We start from the raw sequence: 20,608 nt of genomic DNA, 5'->3' as shown, positions 1-20,608 counted from the left end.
TTTATTTGAAACAACAAAATGTATGAGGGATAGGCGGAGGCGGGTTTGAACCCTTAAACTCCCCCACTCGAATTCCATGCTAAACCAACGGACCACCGACGGAGTTTTGTTTAGAAATTCTACGAACTTATATATATTGCGTACAGTGTTGCTGACGACGAGGGAGGAGGGAACCCGCCTTGCGGGCCAGCCCCCACCCCATGCGACCACAAGAGCATGACCAAGGGCTAGCGGATGGATAAGCGCTTAGTGCTAATCACACTTAGCCTAAACTAATTTCATTTAAGCTTTAATTAAACCCGCTTTAATTATGGATTAAGTTGGCAGCGGATTTGGCGAGGCGCCAAATTCGACGGAACTACCAGTTTTGGCAAACTTAACTAGAGTCTCTCAAGATTTAGCGAGGTAATAATGATAGCTTGGGTTGTTAAGCCAAATGCATTTTCAAGATTTTTCCATTTACTGGGAGAAATCCAATTTCTTCCTCTAGAGTTTGGAGTTTATATTTTCCTGGGCCATTTTTCTCCATGACAACATAGGGACCAAGCCATAAGATTTGGAGTTTGGTGTGCTTAGACTTATCTTCATGTGGTTTATCCCAATTAAGCACTAGGCCTCCTACTTGGAAATCTTTCTCACCAATAGATTTGTTGTCAAACCACCTTTTGATATTTTTCTAGTGAGTGAAAATTTTTCGTTGGGCTCTATTCAAGATTTACAAGGTGTTTATCCTCCTTTGCAGGGCTGGGAATGGCTGGCCTTAAGAGTCTCGGGACAAGTGAAAGGAAGGTAGGAAATTGTTATGCAATAATATAGCTACGTTGCCATAGACTAGTAAGTAAGGAGATATCCCCAAAGAAGTCTTGGGTGCAACTCGATCAACCCATAGTGTGTTTGGTAGGGAATTGTTCTAATTTATCTACTGATCAATTATAATTCATTTTAAGATACATATCAGGTTATTGTTACTAGACTCGTCAAATCCATTTCCTTGGGGGTCATAATTGGTGGAGTGTCCCAGTATAATTCCTTTGTCTAATACAAATTTAGTTAAATTTAGAGATGAAAAAATGTAGCATTATCAAATACCAGAGAAGTTGGAACACCAAACCTAGTTATGATATGCTTCTTAAGGAACTACATGACCACCTAGTCACTAATTGTGATCAATGGTACAACCTTAGTCAATGAGGTGAAGTAGTCCATGGTTGTTAGTATGTATTGATGTTTCCTGGAATAGTGAGGCTAAGTTTCACTGATAATGTCTAATCCCCATTATTGGAATGGTTCTTCCACCACCACCAGGTGTAAAAGGAAAACAAACCTTTTCTCGTAGCCAACACACCTCTAACAAAATGGCCACCTTTTGGCGTAAACATGTGATTCTTTAAATATTGTTGGCTAGTAATACCCTACTTTGAGGATCATTTGTGATGTGGTTTTACCTGCAAAGTGTTCATCAACTAGCCCATCATGAATTTCAAAGAGAAATCTTACGACAATAGTTTTTTTCTAAATAGTGAATAAAGAATCCATTTTGGTACTTTTGAAAGAGTACCCCATTGATCAGTTGATATAGTGAAGCCTTGATTCTGACTACTCTTCGCTATTTTGGGACAAGGTTTGCAATAATGTCACCATGTTGTAGGTATTTATTTAGTTCTCGGTACCATGATTCTTCTTGCTAGAGAACACAAAGTTTTTCACACGAGTATATCAATAGCTTGTTCACCCAACCCTCTTCTTCTTCATTTTCGAGTTCCAAAGCCTCCATAGAGAGTCAACATAGCCCATTTCCTTGACAGTGTGGGAAAGATTGAATTTCAAATTGTATTCTTTAGGAGAGGTCATCCACTTGCCTCTTCATTCCCTCAATTCTTTCTATATGGACAAAAGTCTTACTATAGGATGGGGAGCTATTATTTTAACATGGTCTTCAAGATATATCAATGAAACTATTTATTTTCCTTATATATTGCATAGGCCTATTTTTTATGTCTAGATAATTTAGTTTAGGACATGCAAGCTTGTACTCATAAATGAAATTGGTCTCTCATTTCCTTGGTCATGTTTCTAAGTGAGTACAACTACCAGAGAGAATTCAAAGGAATATATATAAATTGAAAATTCCTTATCAGAATTCGTCTTCTACAATGCAAGAGCTTGTGTTATGACATCTTTGATTTTGGCGAAAGCTTCATTTTCTGATGCAATCCATTTGAATTGTGCATCCTTAATTATTTGCTATAAGGGTTTGATGATCTGGGACAAATATGAAACAAATATTTTGATGAAGTCAATTTTTCACAGGAAGGACTACACGAACTTGTTTTGAGATCACATGACCCAAAAGGTTGCCCTCATCTATAACAAAAATGATCTTCCTTGGATTTAGCAATATCCCATCTTTCTTGCACCTTACAAATATTTTCTTTAGGTGACATGGGTGACTTGACTTGTGTTTGGATAATATAGTGACATCATCTATGTAAACAACCACAATATTCCCTAAAATTGTAACATCCCCTAGTTTATTTCCTATGTAAATAAATAAAAATAAGACCAAGGTCATGGGACATGTATTCCAAGCTGAATGTTGGGAAAAAAATAGTGATGGGGATCATTGGTGATTAATAAATGGATATGGAAATTGGCGAAGGCATTGGCAAATTCAAAGAGGAATTAATTGGAATTTTATTTATGAAAATAATGGAAAATAGGAGAAAAAGGAGATGAAAGGTCACAGATTTGCATGAGAGGGAAACTTAAGGAAAATTAAGGAAAAATGAAGAAAATAGAGGCCTCAACGATAAAAAGGCTTCTAAGGATCATCTTACAACCTTTTGTTAGTTTTAGCTTGGAGCTCTCTTATATTCTCTCACTTTATCATACCCTTGCACACTTAGATCATTCTCGGAGCATGCTTGGAGCACTCTAGTATTCACTTGGATTTAGAGAGATAAGGAAAAGGAAAGCAGAAAAGCACAAGGGAACAGTTGGATCAACTGCTATAGCTAGATTTCTTTGTAATTAACAGCTTGCATGTGTGTTTTCCATGTTGATTTATGGATGCATGGTGTATACAAGTGATTATTTGACTATGTGTTGTCATTGGCATGGAGGATTTCCTGGATTGATAGTGGCTTTAGCCTTGCCTTGTCATTTCCTAGATATCCATGGTGTTGTGGGTTTTCCAATTTGATTTGTTTCTTGTTGTTTCTCATAATTCCTTATGGTTCTAGGTTGGAACAAATACTTTGGAAGCCCTGGAACATCTTGGGTTGAGTTACTAGTGCTAGAGCCTAGGTTGGGACAAACACTCTAGAGCCCTTGGTGGGTTGAGATACTAGTCCCTGGAGCTGGGTTGGACAAACGCTCTAGAGCACTAGAAGGATGTGAGTTGAGTTACTAGCTCCTAGACCTGTGGACAACTTGGGTAGAGATCGATCTAGTTGGTGTTAGTGATGTCCGACCTGGAGATAATCCTATAGATTCACAAGCTCATGTAATCTACTAAAATAAGAGACAAGAATCTACTTCTGCTCTTTACAGGGGAAGCACATAAATATCGAGCAAAACAATAATCAACAAGAGGAAGAACATCAATGGAACATAACACAATAAATATATGGCGAAATCCACGGCTCAAAACCCCACTGTTTGTATTGCATTAATCATAAATCCAAGACGATAATACATTGCTTGTTCTCACAAGAAAAATCCCAACACTCAATAAAATCAATCTCCAACTCACAAGCAAGCCCTTGGCCAATACTTAGTTAATTCTCTAGCTCTCCAAGTCCCTATTTCCTTGTTCAATTCCTTTGGCTGATTAGCCCATCTTAAAGGGAAATTGGTGCATCCAAAACTGCACAATCCCTTCTAGGTTCAATTCCTGATTGCATGCACCATCTGTACAACTCAAAAAATTATACAGAAAATAGTACACTGTCCCTGCACTCTAGTCTCAACTAGGTCTTTCTCAGAATTGACATGCATGAATTTATGATGAGGGAATCTTCAGTTAACTGGAGTAGCACTAGTTAATGCATTAGTGCACCAACTGACTATTAACTCACTATTAGTTCCTCAAACAGTTTGGAACTAATTTAACTGGACTTAACTCAGTAAACTGAGTTAACTAATTACAACTCATACTTAACTCATCCTCGACCCCTATAATATAGGGAGAACATCTACATGACTTCAAAAATACTTCCAACTCAAAATTCCTAATTTAACTAAGTCAACTCACTCTAGTTAACTATTACAAGTTGCTATGAGAATAAAATTTGATTTTAATTATCAGTTTAATTCAAGGAAAAATTAAACTATAATTTCTAGATTCTATTTTTATCATTTCTTGTTGCTATTTTCAACACTCCCTCTCAACAAGAAAGGAATTCAACTTGATCCCAATCCCAAACCTTTGGAATTTTCTACATGCAACACTTCTCTCTAGTGTTGTTGCTCCAACAACTCTAGAAACAAAAAAACATCCAATCTGAATCTAAATGATGCCTCTGTTGACTGAAAACTCTGTGCTTCTATTGACTCTGCCTTTATGCACTATTGTCAACCCTTCTCTATGCTTCTTCAGTATCTGACTGCTCTAGCCTCTATCACTTTGATCTCTGATTGCATCAATCCCATTGATTCCTCCCGCTACTATGTACTTTGGGCTCCCGTAGTAAGGTACGATCCATGAGATAAAACCACTCAATGGACCCTACCCAATTTCAACCCTCTTGTGACTATCACTTAACATCACCCCACCTCACACTTGGAGGTATGGTTGCATGTGATTCCTCTACCCACCTGGCTCAAAATTTCCCCCTACTAGAGCTCTCTACATGATTGGATGCATCCACTCGGTCTCCTCTTAACTTCTCCAATTGTGGTTTCTCCACAATTGTCTGAGACCACTTCTCTAGTTGTGGATACTCCACAACTCCCTGAAGTTGCTTCTGAGGCTTCTTCTGGGGCTGCATGTTGAGAGGTAATTTACTCTCCCTCTCAACGTCCAAGTCTCTAACCCTTGCCTTGCTCCTCAAGGCTTTGAATTCATCTTGAACCTCAAGAGCATACATGTTCTTAACCCGTGCATTGATCTATTTCACTTGTCCCATGGTGATGTGTCTAAGGAGGAAATCTCCCTTACTAAAAACCACATCATAGCCATGGTCTTCCACTACCGCAATTGAAACAAGATTCTTCTTTAGTCCTGGAACATATATCACATCTGTGATCCTGAGAGGGGAGCCAGAATCCCTCTGAAAGGTAACCGTATCGATCCCGGTAGATCTATACCTATCGCCATCTCCAAACTCTATGCTCTGCTTGAGGTCTTTCTCCTCAAAATCACTAAAGAGATCTCTATTCCCTGTCATATGGAATGAGGCACCGCTGTCAAGATACCACACACCTCCCATGGAAATGTCGGTCATGCATGCAATGAGAGTGAAATCAAGTTCTAATTGTGAAGCTTGAGCTTCACCTACTATTGCTATTGTCGGCTCCTTCTTGCTTGCTTTCTTATGTGGAAAGTTCTTGGCATAGTGCCCATACTTGTGACAGTGAAAACACTTGATTTTCGTCAAGTCCATCTTCTTTCTGCCCTCCTTTCCTTGGCACATATTTCCCTTGGCCTTATTTTCCTTAATCGCTAAGGAAAAATCCTCTTCCACTTCCTTGGAAGAGGTCCCATCTCTTGTGTTCCTCTTGATCTCCAGCTACATCAAATTCAACCACAGTTGTTCCCAATCTGGCAGCTTCTCCTGACCATTAACAAAGTCCTAATAATTATGCCAATTCTTTGGGATCCCTAGAAGAGAAATACTCACCATATCATCCTCGGCAACCATGATTCCAACACTTCCAAGTTCATCATGACATTGAGTGAACTTGGTCAAGTAATTTGGAATTGATTCGCCCACCTCCATCTTGATTTTTCGAAGTTTATCTTTCAATGCCAACTTCCTTTGGTCACTGTTGTTCTAGAAAAGTTCCTTCAATGCTTTCCACATAGCATGCAGAGTTTCCTTCCCATGGAGACTCGAGACAATGTGGTCTCGAACTCCCTCAAGGATTATCCGCCTCACCCTTGCCACACACTTCTTCCATTCAACCATATTCTGAGCATCCGATGTTGGTGGCTTAGGAATGTACTGATCAATGAATTCCTTCAAGCAATTATCCTCCAACATGGCCTCCATCCTATCTTCTAGGCTATATAATTGAGCTTTCATCCAAGGCATATTCGTGTTGCAAACCGTAGAACTCCATATGTCGATCCTGAAGTATGTATTGCAAATTCAAATTTCACTCGTAACCCTAAACTCAAAACTTAGAAAGCTCCTCTAGTATATTGTTCTCAACTTTGATACCATGTAGATAATCATGTAGATTCACAAACTCATGTAATCTACTAAAACAAGAGACAAGGATCTAGTTCTACTCTTTATAATGGAAGCACATAAAGATCGAGCAAAACAATAATCAACAAGAGGAAGAACATCAATGGCACATAACACAATAAATATTCGGGGAAAGCCACAGCCTAAAACCCCACTATTGGTATTGCATTAATCATAAATCCAGGATGATAATATAATGCTTGTTCTCACAAGAACAATCCCAGCACTCGAAAAAATCAATCTCCAACTCACAAGCTAGCTCTTGGCCAACACTTAACCAATTTTCCAGCTCTCCAAGTCCCTATTTCCTTTCAAAATTCCTATGGTTGATTACCCCATCTTAAAGGGAAATTAGTGCATTCAAAATTGCACAATCCCTTCTAAGTTCAGTTCTTGATTGCATGCACCATTTGTACAACTCAGAAAATTAGACAACAAATAGTACACTGTCCTTGCACTCGTCTCAACTGGGTCTTTCTCATAATCGACATGCATGAGTTTTTGACGAGGGAATATTCAGTTTACTGGAGTAGCACTAGTTAATGCATTAGTGCACCAACTAACTATTAACTCACTATTAGTTCCTCAAGCAATTTGGAACTAATTTAACTGGACTTAACTCAGTAAAATGAATTAACTAATTACAACTCATACTTAACTCATCTTGGACCCCTATAATATAGGGAGAAGATATACATGACTTCAAAAATACTTCCAACTCAAAATTCCTAAGTTAACTTATTCAACTCACTCTAGTTAACTATTACAAATTGCTATGAGAATAAAATTTGATTTTAATTCTCAGTTTAATTCAAGGACAAATTAAACTGGAATTTCTAGATTCTATTTTTATCATTTCTTGTTGCTATTTTCGACAATGAGGTGGAGTCACTAGTTGAGGGTTGAGGTGGTTTAGCCTCTAGAAGGCCTAGTTTGGTTTTCTTTAGTTTATTCCATGAGATCCCACATTCATGTTTGGAAGATGGTGCAAGGGTGATTGGCTAAAAGACAGATTTGGTTCAATTCAATCTATGGTTGGGTGGTATGTGGAAGTCTCTGACTTGTTTGGTATTTTCATATATTAATAAGAGTTATTCTTCAATTGTGATCCATGCATATTGTAGCTATTATGGTGGTGATATTATATTTGAGTTTCCATGGTTCCTATGTTGGTTATTTGTTGGTTACATGATGTATTTTATTTATGTTATTTATGGTTCAGCTTAATCTATGGTTGTGTGGTATGTGGAAGTCTCTGACTTGTTTGGTATTTTCATATATTAATAAGATTTATTCTTCTATTGTGATCCATGCATATTGTAGCGATTATGTTTGTGATATTATGGTTGAGTTTTTGTTGGGCCTCCAAAATGTCTTCAAAATGACATCCACTTTCACCTTTATCGCCACCATTCCACTCACATCTCGCAACTCCATAACCATATAACCTTTCATTATCCACCATTTTCATAAATATATGGGTTAGGATCCTTATTTACCAAAGTTATTTATTTTATGTGTTTAAAGTGAATTTATGATTAAAAACTAGGAAATTAACATGGTTTCATGTATCTATATATGTGGCTTGAGTTTCATGACATGTGTAGGTCATTTGGAAGCTTCCAAGGCACCCTTATGTGGCCTCCAATGCTCAAATTCGAATTCCCTTCCAAGGAGATTTGGATAAATGTCAAAGAAGGATATGTGTGCTATTTTGATTGTAACTCTATGAGGTGTCTCATCATTTCTTATTTGGATTAGAACTTTATGAGGCACTTACGAGATATGTGTTTAATTATGAGCTATTTGGTTGTAACTATATGAGATTTTAGTGGATCTTCATTAAATAAGGTAGCTTCTTATGTTTTTGTATAAATAGGAGAGCCTTCTCCTTTGAAAGGCATGTGTAAAGTTGGAGAAATTCTCATGTTTTTAATAGAGAATTTGGAGCTTATACTTGGAGACTTGAAGATTTAGTTTTGCTTGCATATGGAGCTTATTCACTTGCCATCCTCATACACCATTGGAATGTACATCTAATGATTATGAGATTTAATTGTTTTTATAGATTAAAGTTCATTTGATTTCTTAGTATTAGTTCTAGAATGACTGTATAATATTTTCTTTTCTAAAAACATTTCAATAGGGAAGATTTATGTATTTTTTAATTAGATTAAGTTTGAGGTCAGGGCTCATAGTTATTTAGTTTCCTTTCATGTTCTGTTATTTACTTTCTTAGATCAAACTATCAATTCATTGTATAATTGAATAAAGGATCAGGCCAAGAACGTAACTTCAAATTGGGGATTGAATGTTCAACCTATGCAATCATTGAGCTTTACTTTTTCATGCTTTTATATTTGTTTTTAAGATCCTCATTTAATTGCATTAACTGATATTCATAAAGATCATTCTAAGAAATTGATTTAATTGTATTTCAAGATTGAATGGTTAATTGTATTTCAAGATTGAATGGTTAAATATTTGATACATGCAATCACTGAGTTATTTTTTGCACACTTTACTTGCTTTTCTAGGACATTAGAAGTTAAATTATAAATAGTTGCTTAAACATCATCTCAAGAAGGTAACACTTCATAATTGAATGCTAGAGTAACTAAGCATACATTAGTTTTTTTAATTTCACAGGTTAGTTGAATTTCATTTTCATTATTTGATTTCATATATTACATGAACTGCTTAAACATCATCTCAAGAAGGTAACACTTCATAATTGAATGCTGGAGTAACTAAGCATACATTAGTTGTTTTTTATTTCACAGGTTAGTTGAATTTCCTTTTCATTATTTTATTTCATAAATTAGATGAATTGGTTTTCATTATTTTGTAGTTAGATTGATCTAAACTGAAAGACAATTTCTAGCACATATAGTGCATGCATGCTTCATAAGTTTACGAAACCCCCGGGTTGACAAATTAAATTATAGGAAATCACTTTTCCCCAACAGTTTCCATGGTTCCTATGTTGGTTATTTGTTGGTTACATGATGTATGTTATTTATGGCTCATGTCATGAATGGTTTAGTTATTGATTGGTTGATGAATATATGGACTAATAAGTGTTGTTGCAGCTATGTGGAGAGGGCATAAGTCATTTTCGGTGATTCTCAGATGAATCTCATACATTTATGATCATATATGCATTCATGACCTTTAGCTTACATGTATGTCATGTGTTTGACGAAATGCCTAGTATGTTTTGGTTAGTCTAGGTCAAGTTCTGAGTTGAGATTGAATGTTTAGCTTTGTCATTGTGTCAATTATGATTCTCTGGTGAGCTTATTGAGTTAATGAACAGATATATATTTATAACCTATAGGTATTATGTACACAAATTCTTTGTATAAATGAGTAATTCGTACATCCAACTTCCTAGGGTCATAACTTTCGCCTATGATCTTTGCTTGACTACCATAATAACTCATTTCAAATATATCCACAAGTAGGTCTTTAACAAAAGGTAAATTGGTCTTGCACTTTTCCAGTCTCTCCTTTTTCCCTGAAAATGTCTTTTAGGCCCTCAAAATGGCCTTGAAAGTTTAGAACCCGAGAAAACTTCCAAAAATAGGAAGTTCTATTAAATTTAAGGAAATGGAACTGAAAAGAAATAGTGTTGGGTCAAGTTAGGATGATAACAGTGTGATCATGTGTCACTGGGTGTTTGCGGTCATTTTTGGACATGTGGACCCCATTTTTGATAAGTGCATTGTGGAAATTGGGTCTCGCATAGTAACGCTCATCTCATGTTTACCTTAGTAAGTATGTTAAAGTAGATAAATGTGGGAGGAGGCGTTACTTGGTGGTATCAAAGCTTCTAGGTTCAAACACTTGGACTGGATGGGCATAATTTGTTTGTCATGCATGCATGTTAGTTGTCTAGGTGTTTGTTATGCATGCATTGTGATGGCCATTATTGTGGTTTTGTGTTGTCGTGATGTTGATGTTGGAACAATTGATATGTTGATTTCATTATATATACATATGTTGTGCTAATATAGACTTATTTATGTATAATAGACAATCTCCCTTGAACTTCACTAAGGTATGTTTGATCATGTTTATATTTGGTCTATATGACATGGTATGCTTGCAGGGAGAAGATCAGAGATGATAATAAAAATGGTGGACTACAGTTCACATGATTCTCCCTACAGATCAGATGAACAACATGGTAATGAGTACTCCCCTGACATAGCAGATACATTGAGAATTTTGAAAGAAGAGATCAAAAGTTGTAAGGTAGATAATGACATGATCATTTAGTCACAAGAAAGACTTGCCAAGGCACATGGAAATCAAGTGGAAGTTAATGCAGTCATCCTTTAGAGTCTATAAGATTTGTAGAGACAGGGACCACTTAGGATCATCCATGTACATGAGGAAGGGACTAATGGGGCATATGGTAGCAGGTCTCAATCAAGATACAGGTTTGACAGGGATGACACAGTCAGAGATGGTAGGTTCTTGGATACACCTGACGTTAGGGGTAATGACCATGGGTTTTATTCTAGTATTGGTTCAAAGAGACAACATCGTCATCACCATCAGCATATGTATAGGAGGAATGAGAATAATTACTTGCCAGAGGAGTTCAAGAAAACAAAGCCTCCTACATTTAATGAAGAAATGAAGAAGTCACAAGATGCAAAAGATTGGTTTCTTGGGATGAATTTTTTTTTCAGATTACATGATTATTCAGAAAATATGAAGGTCAAGGTAGCTTCTTTTAGTCTTAAAGGAAAAGCAGACATTTTTTGGGAAGATTTAAAGAATGGCAGGGGAATTCGAGCGGAGGAGTTGTCATGGAGTGAGTTCAAGAGACTTTTCAGGAAGAAGTATCTATCTGAAAGATACTGTGATGACAAGGAAAATGACTTATGAGTTTAAGATGGGATCTATGATCGGTGAAGAGTATACTAGTAGATTCTTGGATTTGTTGAGATATGTACCATATCTTAAGGAGGAGAAAGAAAAGATTCAAAGATTCATTAGTGGGTTGTCGATATCATTCAAAGATAGTCTTGTGTTTGATGAGCCTAGATCATTGGAGGAAGCCATTAGAAAGTTGAAACATTATTATGAGCAATCATAAGCGCATGTTTGAGTCTAAACAGGATTGGAAAGGTAACGAGGAGAATAATGGAATGTGGGTTAAGAAGAGAGGAAATCCACAAGATACATATGACATGGATAATTTAACATCGTACAAGAACTTCAATGCGACTGACAGAAGATAGGGATTTCAGTCTGAGGAGCAGAACAAGGGTGATGGCAAGAAGCTTTTATAATGACGGCTTGTGGCAAAGATCATCGCAGTAGGTGTTATGCTCTTATACCAATAGGTGTCATATTTCATGATTGACTGGTAAAATGCAAAATATGTTCATCCTTTCCATGCTGCAAAGGTTCCATATTTTGAAAAAAATCAAAAAATTAAAAAATGAAAAGAGGGTATGCCCTAAAAGAAAGATCAACGGGAAAAAAGAATAAATGGTCAAAAAAGAAAGAAAATGAACCCCAAAGAAAAAACTAGGAAAGTGTGCTAGTCCAAAAGGCCACTACTATTCTGTTTTTGCAAAAAATTTCATCATGTGCACTTAGGTAACTTCTGTCACAATTGATGGATGGCCAAACAGCTTAATCTTGGCCAGTCCATGTTTAAATTTCATGTTTTAGAGGTAGAGAATGAAATCTGTCCATACAGTTCAAGCTTGGCAGATAAGTAGTTAGATAGATAAACAAAGGTGCTCAACAGCTAAATCTAAGCCCCTGGAAGAAATAAGGACAAACTTAGATAGGATGGTAGTTAAAATAAAAGAAGAGAGTAAGGGTTTGCTAGTTCAAATGCACCCAAGGAAAAGGAAGAAAAAATGTTATGTGTGATAGGCTGGGTAGGTAGTTTTGATGTTGCAGAAGCAGGTTTATAAGCAATTTTGTCTTTTGAAGATAATTCATCTCATGGAAATCATAAGTATCATGGCAACTATGTGGTCACAAAACAGATGAAGCATGACTAACTTCCCTTCACATTTCTCCAAAAAACACTTACTAACCTCCCCACAAGGACATTGAGATCTGCTCAGTGCTCCTAAAACACTTCATTTCATGAAAAAGACTAAGTGAAACTCTATTTTTACTTACGCAAAGGAAGCCACATTTCTTGTGTAATAATGCTTTTCTTCCATTATGCTAAGTTTTCCAAATTCATAGCTTGGATCCCTTTTCATTTCCTTAAGCCTAAGCTTTTCACTTTTAACTTAGTGCTTTGTTTGAACATATTTTTCATATTAACAAATTAACTTTATATTATAATTCCTACATAACATTTTCCCCATGCCCGTATTATATAAAATACATGAAAACCCCCAAAAAAACTTTAAATATCCTGACCCCTAGCTAAATATAGCCATATACTAATGTTTTATCGGGAGTTAATGGTCCATTCGGGGCCATTAATAACCCTCCGCGCATAGAACAATGGGTTTTATTTAACCTTTGGTTAAATAAATAACCAAACCCGTAGACCTAACCAAAGGAAATACCCCTCAAAACATTATAAATTCATTGTTTTATCGTGCGAGTCCCACACCGTAGCCCTCCGCCAACTCCAGTTACCGCTCGCTGTCGGATCATAGCCCACAGATCGGACGACTCACATCAATATCACGAGCCCTCCTCTGCCTGCACTTTAGCGCCCGAGGGATGGTGGTTTTGCTGCCGTACCTTGGGATAGGTCGCAGTCTCCCGCACTGCTTGCTGCCCTCCCCTCCAATACCACTTCTGTCCAAAATCGGTGCGGGGGCCAAACTGCTTACCGCCCCTGTTGCCTCCCTGCTGACATCACCCTTGCATCATCCGCTGACGTCACAACCACGTCAGCACCGCATCACCCCGCTACACGACAAGGCACCACGTCATGCTGACGTAATCCGACATAAACGCGCCAAAAGCCCGCCAAAATCAATTTTTTGTTAAAAAAGGCGTGAAGCGTCATTTTCACCCATTTTTGCTTGTCTTCTCTGTGCGACATGTGCATGTTGTTTTATGTCCAAAGTAGTGTTTAACCACACAGTTCGCCACCAAGCCAAATCAAGCCCGCAGTTCGGTCTTCCAGCTCACCTGCGACCTGCATTTTGCACAGTCCACTGTTAAAACAAGTATTTACCTTGATTTTTACTTCCAAACCCTGTTTTTTAGCTTTCCTCTGCAATTTTCCAAAAAATACCCAAATTTAAGTTCAAATTCGCCATACCACCTTAAACAAGTGCACCAAAACCATTGTTTTTGCCCATTTTTACCAAAAAACCCGCAAACTTCGTCTTCCTCTGTAAATTCACCCACTAAACTTAATTCAAGTCGGCTTCAGTCTGCAATTGCCAGAGAAAAGCCCCAGAACTGTTATTTTACCTATTCTGCTACAAAAACCCAAATTCCAAATTGAAAAATCACAGAAAAATGAGCAATGGAAGCTCTAGTGGCCCTGAACATTGCTCCCCTCAATGCACCTCATAAGGACTTAGAGTGGTTGCCCTTGGCTGATAGGGATTTTCAAATATAGGACTTAATTGGTGACAAAAACTACCTCCAAGCATTCTGTGAAATCAGGAATAGTCACCTAAACAAAATTGATCTCTATGGGATATGGGAATCCAATCTGCCCAAATACTATCTCCCCTCAGTAAATGTATTCTCAGATGCCATCCGCCTGTGTTGTGCCAATTATGAACCTACTCAAAGAGTAGTTATGTCTCCAACTGGAAGTGTCCTATTTCATATAACTCCTGAGTCAATCAATGAAATGCTATACTTCAAACCTACTCAGCCTCTGGCTCCTCTTTCCATGGGACATTTGTTGGATGAAGGCTCTAAACTATCCACTGCAGAAATAGGTCGAATTGCCAAGTCATTTATGAGACCAGATTGCCAGCCCAGAGAGCCACCTCCTTTTCACCATGTCTGGTTCAATGAAGCTGGAAGATTCATTATTGATATGATATCCTATGTCCTGGGATTCAAGACAAGTGAATATGTTGATGAGACAATTTTAGCTTTGATGTCCATGTTTATTCCAGGTCATCCTCCTGCTGTCAAATTTGACTTTGTTACCTTCATTACCAACAAAATCCATGACCAATTCATAAATTTTGATAGAGAAGGAGTCTTCAAGTATACCTCTTATATATATCATCTGTTCTTGTACTATCAAACAGAGAGTTTTCAGTTTCCTATTAGAAAATTGGATACTAAAGGAGAAAGGAGGTCTGTGATATTTTGGACCTCAGTCTTCCATCAAGTCCATAAATCTCCTTACACTTACTGTGAATTTATTGATCTATTTATACATCTAGTCTCCTCTCTGCTGATGAGAACTCCTCCTCCCAGACTCTCTGGTGACATGCAGAAAATTTTACAGCTGTCCAAAAGCTACAAAATAAGTGACTGGTACTTTTACCAGAATCACACTGAGATCAGGATATATGGATGTGAGTTGTGCCCATACAAACTGCCAAGATATGTGCCTATGAGACTGTTTGCTCTAGAAAACTTCAGGAAATTTATCAGCTCAGATTTGACACATTTTTATGGTGCCAAGAAAAAAGCTCAGCTGAAATTAAGAAACCAATTAGGCCCTTTCATCAATAACAAAAAGGAAGGATGGCAAGATGTTGAAAAGATATTGGGTGAACAACTCAAATTAAAAAGGAGATTTTGGTGGGTACCCTATGACCCAAATGGATTCATCTGTGATAGAAAGGTAAAAAATAGGCTATCAGCCTATAATCATTGTAGGATCCCTGAAATAGAACCAAATGCTAATCAAGATGAGTGGGTAGAAGGCACATTGATAGAAGAGCTTACTGAGGAAGAAAAAATGGAACAAGCAATGAAAAATCTTGAAAAGACTCTTGACCTAGACTCTTTTGGATAGGTGTATTTCAAAGTACCTCAGCAAACCAGAGCAGGCACATCAACTGCTGCAACTTCCCAGCAACCTGCCCAAGGAAGCACTACACCAGCTGCAGGGACATCTAAAGGCAAAGAAGTGCTGGATTCAGAACAGCACATAATGACAGATCAGCCAACATCATCAAAACAATAAGGCCAAGGAAAAATTCCTCCTGCCCAGACCAAAGCACCAGAGGTACTAGCATTGCAGACTCCTGTAAATGAGGAAAAGGGCAGAAAAAGGGATCAAGAAGAGACCACACCTGTGAGTGGGCCAGCAGAGCAACTAGGGGAAAAAAGGCAAAGAATAAATCCTCTATCTGAAGAGGAAATTATTGAAAAAAACATAGAAAGTCCAAGGGGTGAGAGGGCAACCAGGCCATAGACATCCCCAGTGGTAGAAACATCTGCCAGTTCTCAAAGGCAGGAATTGGAGAAACAACATAGTGTGGAAGTTTCCTCCTCAAGGCCACAAAGCAAGCAAGGTTCTGATTTCAAAAGAACATTCACGGACATCAAGGCCCAAAATGAGCCAATAAGACTGCAACTTTATGATCAATTTCTCAAAATGACCCCCGCCAAACAACAAAGGTTAATGTCTGCATATGATATTCAATAAGGAAAAATGATCTCGAGCCACTTCAAGCCTAAAGTGCAATAGCCACAGTCAGTAGCTGATTATATTAGAACAAATCTAGAGGCCCTTGCCAAAGATATTCATCCTTTGGACCAAATTGAGTTGCACAAGAAAACAGGAGAGATGGTCTACTCCACATTGGCAGACAAGGCAATGTTAGCTCAGAAATTGCAGAAATCATTGAACAACACATCTGCCCAACTAGATTTGGAAAAGGCATCTTCTTTGGCCAAGGACAACAGGATAAAGTCCTTGGAAGAAATTATCATTGAGCTGGGACATGATCCCAAGGATGCCAAGGGAATAAAAGCATTGATAAAGAAAAAGGAAGAGAACATTGTTGCCCTCAGGAAACAATTGAAGTTGCCAATTACTATACATCCACAAACCACAGAGGTTGTGTAAGAAAAAGCAGAAGAAGACATGATGGATTTGCTAATGAAAATGAATCAAAGACTAAATGAGACAGAGCAGGAATTGAGAAGGCATTACAGGAAAAGCAGGGAGTGTCAACCTCCCAGCCATCTCAAACAGCTGCAACAGTTACAACTACTCCTACCACAGTTACAACAGTAGTGCCTCCCACTGTCCCTGCATCAGCAGCAGGTACTTCAACAACAATAGTAGCAGGCAGCAACACTACCATAACCACATAGGAGTTGATAAAGGCTATGGAGGATTTAAAACTCCAGGTATCAGAATTAAAAGGGGCCAAAGAAAAATTGGCAAAGCTAGAAATAAATTATGACAAATCTAAAATGATTGTGGCAGAAAAAACAAGAGAGGTAAAGGCATTAGAGAATAAAGTGAAAGCATTGGAAAAAGATCTCTCTTTAGATAAGCCTCTAGAAGAAATCGGAAGCATTTTGTGGGCTAACATCAGTGAATCCATTAGTAATATCTGAAGATCTATTCAAATTATATATGAGCATATTGATTTGATAGCAGCGGCCCAGGTGGAAATTCAAAAGGCTAGAAATTTATTGGGACATAAACCCGAACAGGCCAACAGGCTAATCCATTTTTTGAACACTAAGACCAGGGAAGAAGTAACAGCATTGGACATCAGAGACAGGACAGGCACCATCCTAACAATCAAAAGATTTCTGACCATGAGAACCCTGATGCAGAATTTGGAGAGGAAGAGCCAAGACATGCAAGTGGAGGTAAATTCTTTTTTAGAAAAATTTGCAGTTTTACAGGAAAAGGGCTTGCCCAGCCTAGTGGGAAGTAATCAATGCCTGCTGAGACAAGCTGAGTACCAGCTCAGGTTGAATAGACATGTTGTTGATCAACTAAATGCATCATCAAGTACTCCAGCAGAGAAGACCCTTCCATCTGGCCAAACTCTTTACAGCAACTTGGAAAATCTATTTTATATTGAGCATGAAGTACAACATCTTTTTACAGTCCAGCCTAACTTCTACAAGTACACAGACACTGATGAGACTTTGATAAAGCTGCAAAGACATCAGTTTCCAGAAGAGCAATGGTGGCAAAGCATGTTAGAAATCTTGTAAGTAGGTTTCAAACTTTTGTTTTTTCCCAGAACACAATAGATATCATAAAGTGGAGAAAAGGAGCGGATAAGAATCACGCTGGGCAGCGGTCTATAAAAGCAAAATTAAAAGCACCCAAGAAATCAAAGCCAGCAGCGCGGAATATCAATGAAAGCATCCACCGGCTGACCCACTGAGCAAACAATCAACGCATCTTACCAACTGAGCGGCCAGCACAACAGCATTTACTTCTGCATTTATTTCTCCCTGTTTTCAAGATCATTTACTTCTCCTGTAGAGTAGGTAGAAGAAGTTATTGCTAGATATTATCTCATTAAGATATTTTGTAGACAATTTTGTACAAATACCTCCCTTAGTGAAGTATTAGGGGTTGGTGATACATTTCTGGAACTGCGCTATAACTCTGAAAACTCTTCTGAATAAAAGGTTGCTGGAATGCGTTGGTGCTAAACTCTCTGGTTGTGGAATTGATGGCAGAGGACTATGTTATAGAATTATAGAATTACTTCATGGATCAATAAGTCTTTTTAACTCATGTTAATCATTTCTGCATATTATATATCATCTATGTTCATGATCTGAATAACAGGGAAAAAGAATAACCCAGAACTTGCTTAACTGCACTCTGTGTTCAATCTCTGTTATTATCTATGTTTTCTTCAGAATTAGCATAAGCAGGAATTCTTAACTGCTCCTGTTTCCCCTGGTTCTTACATCTGAATATAGCTAAGGAATTCTTAACTGCTCCCTGACAATATTCATCAAATTTCCCTCTGTCAATATGATGAAGGATTCTTAATTACCCTTCACCCCCTGACTCCATCCCACCTGATTTCAACTCACAATGTGTTCCATGGTTGATTACCTTGCTCTGTAGTACCCCCTTCTACCAAGGAAACCACGTCCAGTGGTTCATCCTCATAAACTCCATTAGCCCAATGGACTGAACTTCTCATATTTACACCCATGTTCTGTTGAATGTCACCATCCAAAAATCAAACAAACCCCTGTACTTCATAACTAGCCTAATATACCCCAAAACAAAGCTAAACCATAAAGAGAGAGCCCTCTCTGGATGCAGATTGGCTAGATTCTGCATCTAAAAGATTGATCTGTGGTTACCTCGGCCGTATTTCCTTTTCTTACAACTTTTGGGGAACAACCTGAGTGATAACATCATTGGCGACTCCGCTGGGGACCTGAATGATTGTTTGTTACTGTTGTCTATTTTCTAAAGCTACAGATGGAGCCTGAAGTTAACCAGGTAGCCTTTGAAACTGTTTTTGCTATGCAATTACAGGAGTAAATAAAAGTTTCTTTAGTCTATCTCCAGTCTAGTTTTTAGGCTTTGAACAGCTATCTCAAAGACTTGATCAGTTTCCTTCTTTCAAACATATCTGAAGGAAAATTCAAAGCCTCCTATATTTCAAAAGATTCCTTCAAAATATTATTAAAAGTTGTATTCTTCAAATACTTCCAGAAAATACCAAAAAATATATTTAGAAGCTAACTCTAAAGAAGAAAATCCTTTACACTAGATTAAATCCAGATCCAAATCCTCCAGCTACATTTGAAAATCCTAATTTGATCCCTAAGAACCTTAAAACCCGAGACAATCAAGAAAATTCTGTTGATTTAAACCCTAACACACTTCAGCAGAACTCTATCCAAGCTGAGCTTACTGCTGGAAAATCACAAGTCCTTTTTGCCATTACTGTTGCTTCACCTAGTTCACCATTAGCACTTCAAAGCATCTTTTCCACTCCCCCATCCACAACACATATTTCCGTTGTTATACCTGTTCTTCCAGTTGTTACATTTATCACTGTAAATATGGAAAACCGATATGCTCCTTTGTAGTCGCCTGCAAATCCTAGCGCTATGCCTCAAGATTATCAAAGAAAAATTACCTATTTTTATGGTACTGGCACCTATACAGCTCAACAGCATACTAAGAAAATGATAGATTATTTTGAGAACTATGAAATTGATGCTGATGATGTGAGAATGAAAATCTTTGTCCAAAGTTTAACTGGCGATGTTAAGACCTGGTTCAGGGCACTCCCTGTAAACACTATTGCTGATACAAATGCCCTTTATCAAACTTTCTTGAACAGATGGGAAAAGAAGAAGGACACATTACACATCCTATCAAAATATGAAAGCTTGAAAAGAGGCCCACAAGAAACTGTTCAAGATTATTGTGCCAGATTTAATAATGTGTACAATACTATTCCTCAGAACCTTAGACCTCCACCAGACTTGGCCTTGATCAAATTCCCTGATGGATTTGATTCTGACATGGCTTACCAGCTCAGGGATAGAGCTCCTCCAAGCTTAGAAGACATGCAGAGTATAGTTGTCAATGTAGAGGCCAATCTGATTTCTAAACGAGCTTGGGCTAGAGCTGAAAGGAGAACACCTTTCAAAGAAGAACCCTATGCCTTTGAGAAAAAACTAGATGTAATTATCAAAGGAATGGATAGACTGGGTGATAGAGTAGAAACAATTGAGAGGAAATCCTCTTGGGAGGGTCAACCAAGTAACACCGGAAGAAATCCAAACTTCAGAAAAAATCAGAATCCCAATGCTAGAAAGGCTGGTCTTAACCAAAACATTAGACCTCCATTCCAAGAAAATTATGCTGAAGCTTCAACTTCTAGTGAGCCAACAGAGGACACTCAAATTAACTTAATGGGTCTAAACAGTGAACATCAAATCTTTTTGACCCAGGACGATCACGAAGTTCACACATTTAATCAATTTCAAATCAAATCGGGAGAATCATTTGATTTTAGAGAGGGACATGATGCAGCTGTCTATGAGGTTCACAAGCAATACAAATTAAGGAGCAGAGTGATAGATGTACCTGAACCCAACAAGCAGAAAGATACCAAGCAGCCTAAAAAAGCAAAGGTTAATAGCCTCCCTATACAAGTCTCTGCTAGAACAGACCTCAACCCAAAAGAACCCACAGTTGATGACATATCAGATGGCCCATCATCAAGCAGTAAGCCTTCCACCTCCTTTCCTCCAAAAGAAAATGCAAAGGAATTTCCTGAAATTAA

The sequence above is a fragment of the Pinus tabuliformis genome, chromosome 7 (assembly GCF_031772625.1).
Source record: "Pinus tabuliformis cultivar Carrire ecotype Pingquan chromosome 7, CPIR1, whole genome shotgun sequence".
NCBI classification, from domain to species: domain Eukaryota; kingdom Viridiplantae; phylum Streptophyta; class Pinopsida; order Pinales; family Pinaceae; genus Pinus; species Pinus tabuliformis.
Note: the sequence above shows the minus strand (reverse complement) of the source record.